This window comes from Mauremys mutica, unplaced genomic scaffold (genome assembly GCF_020497125.1).
Source record: "Mauremys mutica isolate MM-2020 ecotype Southern unplaced genomic scaffold, ASM2049712v1 Super-Scaffold_100290, whole genome shotgun sequence".
In the NCBI taxonomy this organism is placed as follows: domain Eukaryota; kingdom Metazoa; phylum Chordata; order Testudines; family Geoemydidae; genus Mauremys; species Mauremys mutica.
The window spans coordinates 530,486-538,437 of record NW_025423305.1 but is presented as its reverse complement, the minus strand read 5'-3'; the positions used below and the strand labels follow the sequence as shown (position 1 = coordinate 538,437).

The window sequence follows — 7,952 nt, the reverse complement described above, 5'->3', positions numbered from 1 at the left end:
TCCTGTGGTTCCGCGGGCAGCAGGAGCAGCCGCAGCTCGGTGGCCCCCGGCAGCAGCACTCCTGGGGTGGCCGGAGCAGCAGCAGGCCCCCTGGGGCTCCCCCCTCTGGGGCAGCAGCTGGAGTGGCAGCAGGTTGTTAGGGCTTCTCCCCTGGTAGCTGGTGCTCATTATCCATCAAATAAATCAAAACACTTCCACCTGCAAGTGGATTTAGCCCAGGGCCCTCAGAGTCAGCAGCTCTTACACCCCCCTCTGAGCTCTCTGGTCAGGTGTCCTAGCGCCGGAAGCCTCCTGTTTAGATCCTCAAATAGCATTTTTGCACCGGGGCGGGGGCTGAAATTTTGGACTGGACATTATAGCTCCACCGTTATTTTATTGAATTGCTTCAAAACAGCAAGTCAAGGAAGTCTCCTAAGTGCCAGGCTCTCTGCCATGGAAACAGCTGCCCCTGCTCTCCAGGAGTCTGTGCGTTCCACCCAACGAAGTATAAACCTCTGCACTGAAGGGGGGTCACCGCCGCATTTCAGAGTTTAGAATTTACTCTCATCACCCTCATATGGCACTTTCCATGTGAATTAGACAAAGTGAGTGGGGGAAGCTCCCTGGCTAATGAAAACTTATGCTTTGGGTGAGGCCTGAACTCATAACCCCAGGAGTGCACCTCCCTCACTAGCCAGGTTTACCCCTGTAGGTGCTTCATAGACAAGCTTGGGAAGTAGGGTAGTTACCTGTGTCTGTGATCAACCTCTTTGGTGACTTAACTGAGAGGCTGATGGTTCAAACCCAGGGGACGATAGAGGTAATTTTTTTTTTAGTGATGAGACTCCAGTACGTTTTAAGAGGCAGTAAAATGCCTCAATTCTGGTCTAGCCTCATTGGGCAAGCATAAGGGGCACTTTTGCCAGATGCATTGGTGGTATAGTGGTGAGCATAGGTGCCTCCCAAGCCCTTGATGTGGGTTTGATTCCTACCCAATACAGGGATGTGATGTTTTCTCTGCTGGGAATTGGTTTAATTTCAGTCACATTGTATCAGTTTAGCAATGGAATGAGAGAATCAATGTGCTGCAGGTCATTAAACACCCAGTGGAGGAAGAAAGGGGCAGGACTATACAATGAGCAGGTGGAGTCATCCTGGTATTACAATATTTGGTTTATTTTTTATTTTTCCCCCTTTACTTCCCTCTCCCTTTTAGACTCAGAGCCTTTAAGGTCACAAGGGACCAATGTGATCATCTAGTCCGACCTGCTGCACCTTGCAGGCCAAAAGACCCCACCCACCCACTCCTGTAATAGACCCGGGAGGGGAGGCAGCTCTGTGCACTGCCCCTACCCCAGGCAGCACATGGAGGCCCTCTGCTCCCCTCCCCTCATAGGTGTGCAGAGATGTGCCAGCAGCACTAAGGTGGCTCCCTGGCCACTCTGCCTCCGTCCCTCCGTGCCACTCCCAGAAATGGCCGGCATGTCCCAGCATCCCCTGGGGCGGGGGGAGTGTCTCCATGCACTGCTCCTGCCCCGAGTCCCAACACCGCAGCTCCCATTGGCCAGAAACTGCAGCCAATGGGAGCTCTGGGGGCAGCGCCTGCAGGCAGCGGCACACGAAGACCCCCTGTCCCCGCCCACCTAGGAGCTGCTGTCAGAGGGTTGTGTGTACCGGTCACTTTTGGAGCTGCAGTGCCTGGGGTAAGCGCCACCCCTCCTGCACCCCAACCCCCCAGCACAGTGCCCGCATCCTGCACCCAAATGTTTCCTCCCAGAGCTTTGCTTCGCTTCCTTTCACCCAGAACCATCCTTCCCCTGGCCTGCAAGTAGCCATCCCTGGGAAGCCAAGAGGCAGGCACAAGATTCTGCCTCCCCGCAGCCAACCGCACCTCCCCAGGCTTTGCAGAACGACTGGTGACGCTCTACTAACCCCACTTAGCCGCACTGAGGCGCTTAGCTTCTGCCCTGCCTTCCTCAGCTCGACTTTCCTCTTTTGCCCCAATCCTGCCTCACTCCCTCCTTTGGCAAGTCACACAGAAGAGCCGGCCGCCATAGGCCAATCTCCAAGGGCAGAGGAGACCAAGCCACAAGGCTTCAAAAGGTGACTGGCCCAGATCCTCTAGCTTTCCCCTGCTGATGCCAAGGCTTTTTCTCAGCTCATTTCACTACCCTCTGTCATGCAGGGGTTGGGGTTATCACAGGTGTTACCCAAAATTGGGCCAGCTAGTCAGCGTAGGGAGCACTAATGACCCACCAGAGTTTGGCAGAAAGCAGCACGTTTATTATATTGACAGCTAAGCTCAAAAGAAAGGGGGGGGGTGTCACACTCACGCTCCCAGGACAGGCACGGCACTGGAGATGTCAGGATTCTGCAAGGTAAGTGTCCCACAGCGCAGCTATGGACGGTGCGATGAAGGTAAGTCTCCCTGAGGCACAATGAAATACAACGCAGAGAACCACTGGCCAGGCGGTCCGGGTGAAGGGCATTCACTGGAGGTACAAGCTTGTGAGTGCTCTCCTGAGCACAGGGCCCCTTCCCCTTTTAAGGGCCTGCACCTCATGGCCTGCGACTAGAGATGACTTGGCTGCATCTGGTTGGTCACACTCCACCTTGGGCAGTGTCCATGCTCTGGGTGTGTGAGCGCTGCCTAATTAGCGTCCCAGACACCTTGTCTACCTGGGAGCTCTTCTGCTCTTCAACCAGCCCATTCATCCCACGAGCATTCCAGGGGGGAGCGGGAGGGGAAAAGCCACTTCACAGGCATTCAGAGAGGGAGAGGAGACAAAAGTGGGAGCAGGGGAAGTATAACAGGCCTTCTGAGCATAGAAATCACTGCTGCTCCTACAACAGCAGGGACAGGCCAGTAGGAGCTGGGAAAATTAAGCCATTGTGTTTCTGCCTGGTTTCAAACCAGGGACCTTTTGCGTGTTAGGCAAACGTGATAACCACTACACTACAGAAACTCTGTCCCAGTACATTGCTCCTCCCTTCATAAGACCATAAGAACGGACATACTGGGTCAGACCAAAGGTCCATCTAGCCCAGTATCCTGTCTACTGACAGTGGCCAATGCCAGGTGCCCAAGAGGGACTGAACCTAACAGGCAATGATCAAGTGATCTCTCTCCTGCCATCCATCTCCACCCTCTGACAAACAGAGTCTAGGGACACCATTCCTTACCCATCCTGACTAATAGCCATTCATGGACTTAACCTCCATTCATTTATCTGCAAAAAGAACAAGGAGTACTTGTGGCACCTTAGAAACTAACAAATTTATTTGAGCATAAGCTTTCCTGGGCTAAAACCAACTTCATTGGATGCATGCAGTGGAAAATACAGCAGGAAGATATATATCTATATATACACACAGAACATGAAAAATTAGGTGTTGCCATACACACTATAACGAGAGTGATCAGTTAAGGTGAGCTATTATCAGCAGGAGAAAAAGAACTTTTTGTAGTGGCTTTCATGGCCTTTGAGAAAGCAAGACAGAGCCTTGGAAGACCCAGCAGGGTTTGTGGCATAGGAATTGTTCTCAGATTCCACTGAGACTTCAACTCAGACTGCAGGATTCAAAGTCCTGAGTTCTGACCCTTACACCATGGAACCAGCAGAGCACCTGTTGATTACTGTAGACTTCCAGCAGGGAGGACTCTGTGGGCAGGGGCGGCTCTAGGCATTTTGCCGCCCCAAGCACGGCAGGCAGGTTGCCTTCGGCGGCTTGCCTGCAGGAGGTCCACCGAAGTCGCAGGACCAGCGGACCCTTCACAGGCAGGGAGGACTCTCTGGTGAGAACCCTCAGCCTCCCGTCCTCAGTCTCTACCCTGATTGGCTGAGCAGGGGGTTATTGACAGGAAGGAGACTCAGGTCCTTGTTGTTCTCTTTTAAGACCAAGGAAATAAGTCATAACCAGTTATATGTTTGATGAATTTTTCTGCTTCTCTGCATTAATTGTCTCTGAGCAGTTCATGATTCTCTCTAACATTGCAGTTCTCCTCAAATACTTGCTGAATAATTTCTGTGCACTCTTGTTGGTCTGGAGCTCACCTGAGAGCACTTTATTCAGGTCATTCAATGTCTGAAATTCAGGATCCGATGGTTAGTTTTAAAATCAGGGCTCTTGGGTCCTATTCCCAACTCTGTCACTGACTGGCTGTGTGACCTAAGACAAGTCAATTCTCCTTTCTCTGCCTTAGCTTCTCCCTCTTTCAAGGAGGGATAATAACGAATCGCTCCTACCTACCTAAACACACTCACTCTCCCCCAACACACTCACTGTCTCTCCCCACACACAAACAGTCTCCGCACTGCAGTTGAAAAGCAGCTGGCAATCTAGTAGGATGCCGATGGAACATTACACCATGGGACTAGCTCATGCTGCTGTCTCTGTGCATCGGTGACCCTCAAGGGGCCGGCTCGAGTAAGGGACTGTTGACCCCTTACTAAAACTTAGTGGGCATTTTGGTTGGTTAGTTCCTAGTTCCAACAGAAGGGGAAAGGGCCAATGGAAAATCAGGACCCTGAGACTGACAGTCCCCAGGGGCAATGGGGAGAGGCCAAAGCTCCAAGTTAGCCGCACTGATAGGCCAGGCAGTGTAATGAGGGAATCACCAGGCCAGGGGGTCCCATCCTCCGTGGGAGCTGGAACTGCCTGGGCCAGAGTGGGGCGGAGCTAAGGAGAGAGCAGGAGCCCGAGAAGAGCCGGGGAGCAGAGCTGCACAGGTGTAGTGCCAGAAACTGCTCCCTGTAGGACTTTGCTACCTGTAGCAGTTACTGAGACCTGAGGTTGTTCTTATTTGCTGACTTGTCCTAATTGGCTAAAACTTGACAGTGGTGGGGGATGGAAGCATAAAGGCTTCATCCTCCAAGTGACCCTGCCTGGTGTCCATCTGTATCTATTACCTCTTAATACCGGATTGTAAAAAATAGAGTGAGGTCATTTAAACATCATTTATTTTGCAGCTTCATTTACTGCGCTAACAATGTAGCATCCTGACACCGATACTTCTGCCCACGTGCCCTGGGGGTTGGATTCATTTTAGTGGGACACGGGACATGTGGAGGATAATTTAAACTCTTAATTTCCTTAGTTTCCCTGCAATATACTTCTCTGCTGGTGCGATTTCTGACCATTGCACATCTATTGTATTTATTACAATAGCACAAGTAAGTCACACAAGTGACATAGTCTAGGGACTTGGCTACACTTGCAAGTTAGAGCCCATTAAAGCAGCCCCGGGTGCCCTAACTCCTGAGGTGTCCACACTCGCAAGGCACATGAAGCACCTGGGCTCTGCAGCTGGAGCGCTCCTGGTAATCCACCTCCATGAGAAGCATAAAGCTCGCTGAGCCCTGCTGAAACGCCCTGGCATCAGTGTGGACGACGTGTTGCACCACTGCACTATGTTTGGCCTCAGGAAACATCTCATAATCCCCTGAAGTCAAGTGCCCACTCTGGTCATTGTTTTGAAATCGGCTGCAGGCATGCGGATATCCCCTTTCAAAGCTCCGTTTCTGACAGCCGGCTGCTTATCTGCTCCGGGACAAAGCAAACATTAGTGTGGAATGCTGCTGCTGTTGTGAGTGTGTATGAGGGGAGGTGGGGGTCTGCTGCTGTTCGAACACACAAGACAGCATGCTGACACACTCTCAGCCCCCCAAACACACTGTCGCTCCCCCCACGTACACACAACACACTCCCTGTCACACTCCACCCCCGTCCCCCATTTGAAAAGCACGTTGCAGCCACTTGCACACTGGGATAGTTACCACAGTGCACTGCTCTCTGTGGCATTGCCAGAGCTGCTAATGTGGCCACTCCAGTGCGCTTGCAGCTGTCAGTGTGAACACACGGCAGCGGTTTCCCTGCTGTGGTTTAACTCCCAGTGCTCTACATCTGCAAGTGTAGCCAAGCCCTAAATTTGCCCGACCAACCGAACTCAGTAACTGCCCCCCACCACCACATGCAGGGAGTAGGGGCACCGTGGAGCACACGCCGCACTTACTGGCTCAGCCTTGTGCATGGTGGGGTGGCCACCTCCCCGTTGATGAGACCTGGTCCCACCATCTCCATGGAGCTCCGGTCTGCCCTGCTGCCATCCCTGTCTGTGTTGTCTTCTCTAGCAGTTGACTGGAAGATGAGCATTGGCCGCATGCCATGGAGCTGCGTTGTCTCGAAGGGTGAAAGCAGGAGGAATGGTGCCTTCATAGCCCACCCAATATTCCATAACTTAGTTAAAGAAACTATTTCTCAATGAACTCTCAGTAAAACATCAGAAGCAGCCAGTGTCCACATCAGTCTATGAGCATTGGTATTTTCTTGAAATTTGTCAGACCAACCTAACTAACACCTAACACACATTTGAACCTCTTCTTTTCACACTGTTGCTCATTCTCAGGTTCTGCTTTGTCTCCAGACAGATCCATTCTCTTTTAGGATGGCCTTGCTCTTTCTGTCTGTTTCACTCACTGAGGTGTTGGAGTAAACACTCCCCTTCATGCTATTCTCAGACAAACACTAGTATTAAGTGTTTGCTACTGATGGGTCTAGAAAGCATTTGTCAAGTGGAAGATGCTATTTCTGGGGGATTGCTCCCAAGATCCAGTACTTTGGGTTCAAATGTCTCCCAGCTTCCTTGGTGAAAATAACACAAAGGCTTCTTTGCAATATATAAGAAGAAAGTAGCTTTTCACCCCAGTCGGGACTTGAACCCACAATCTTTGGTTTAGAAAGCCAATGCTTTACCCATTAAGCCACTGGAGTCCTGAAATGCACCTAAAAGAGTGACAGAAATTCCCTCTCAGGATTGCACATTCCTCACATTTAATCGCCTTTCAGAAACATCTGCATCCCCTGGCAGTGAGGCAACTGGGCAGGTCACTGACAGAGCTGAGCACCACCTTTCTGCCAGCCATCGTTAGAGAAGAACCCCACCCTAGAGTCACCCCTCCCTCCTCCAGCACCTCCACTGCTGTGGCTCTGAGTGGCAGTAGGATGATTAGGGGGTGAATCCAGGGCTGGAAGGGGGGTAAGGTCGGCTTGTAAGGAGTAACCAGGTGGGGCAGACCCAGAGGGAGGCTGTGGGCTGCTGGTCGGTTGTTGGGATCTGAGCTCTAGATCAAAGCTGCACAGTGACCTGACCCCAGGGTTATAAGGCTGACATAGTGACCCCCTTACTGGCCTCGGTGACCCCCAAACCCTTGTTACTAAGGGCATTGAGGAGTCTCTGTCCCTTATTAACTTCTGGGAGCTTCCCAGCAGGCTGCGGGCGTCAGCCACCTCCTGCCACACAGGTTAGACTCTTGGCGCTGTGCCAGCCGCCCCCTCGCTTGCAGGCCCAGTGTAAGAAGAAGGAGGCCTGATGCTGGCAGAAGAGGGTTTTGATTGATCAACCTCTGTGTTATGGGCACAGGACGCTTCCACTCAGTAGCATGGCTGGGGGGGAGCAGAGGGAGCAGCTAAGGGCGTCGGGTTCCTCCGGTGGGGGTGTGGAGCAGCCGTTTGTTTTCCTGTTCACACTCCTCTGCGGTGTGAAAATCGGGGAGGGGAGGCAGAAGCCCCACTTCCCTCTTGAAACGACGCCCAGTGGGGGAAGCCAGGACAACAGGGTGGGGCGGCAAGTGGTGGCCAGACTCTCACCGCCAGGGTCTAGTCTAGCTCAGGGTCCAGCTCAACTTCCTCCCCGCGCCACTGGCCCCCAGTCCCCTTCCACCACCAGGTCAACCCGGGCACTAGGGCAGGAACGGGGTGAGGCAGCAAGTCAAGCTGAGCAAGGCAGGCAAAAGCGAGTCTTGTCTTCATGGGCCGCTCACAATGACGTCCTTTTTGTGTGCAACTGCTGCAAAAACCTCCTGGATGGAGAAGCAACAGGCCAAAATATTTCTATACAGCTGCTAAAGTAGCTCAGTTGGGAGAGCGTTAGACTGAAGATCTAAAGGTCCCTGGTTCAATCCCAGGCTTTGGCA

At 52.4% G+C, this 7,952-nt stretch overlaps 2 non-coding genes across 2 annotated transcripts; one reads left to right on the top strand and one right to left on the bottom strand.

Annotated features, from left to right (window-relative positions):
* Positions 1–2,872: 2,872 nt before the first annotated feature.
* Positions 2,873–2,945, bottom strand: TRNAV-AAC. The gene has a single exon. It is a non-coding gene; the product is annotated as a tRNA-Val (tRNA).
* Positions 2,946–7,879: 4,934 nt separating this feature from the next.
* On the top strand, positions 7,880–7,952 carry TRNAF-GAA. Its single transcript has one exon. It is a non-coding gene; the product is annotated as a tRNA-Phe (tRNA).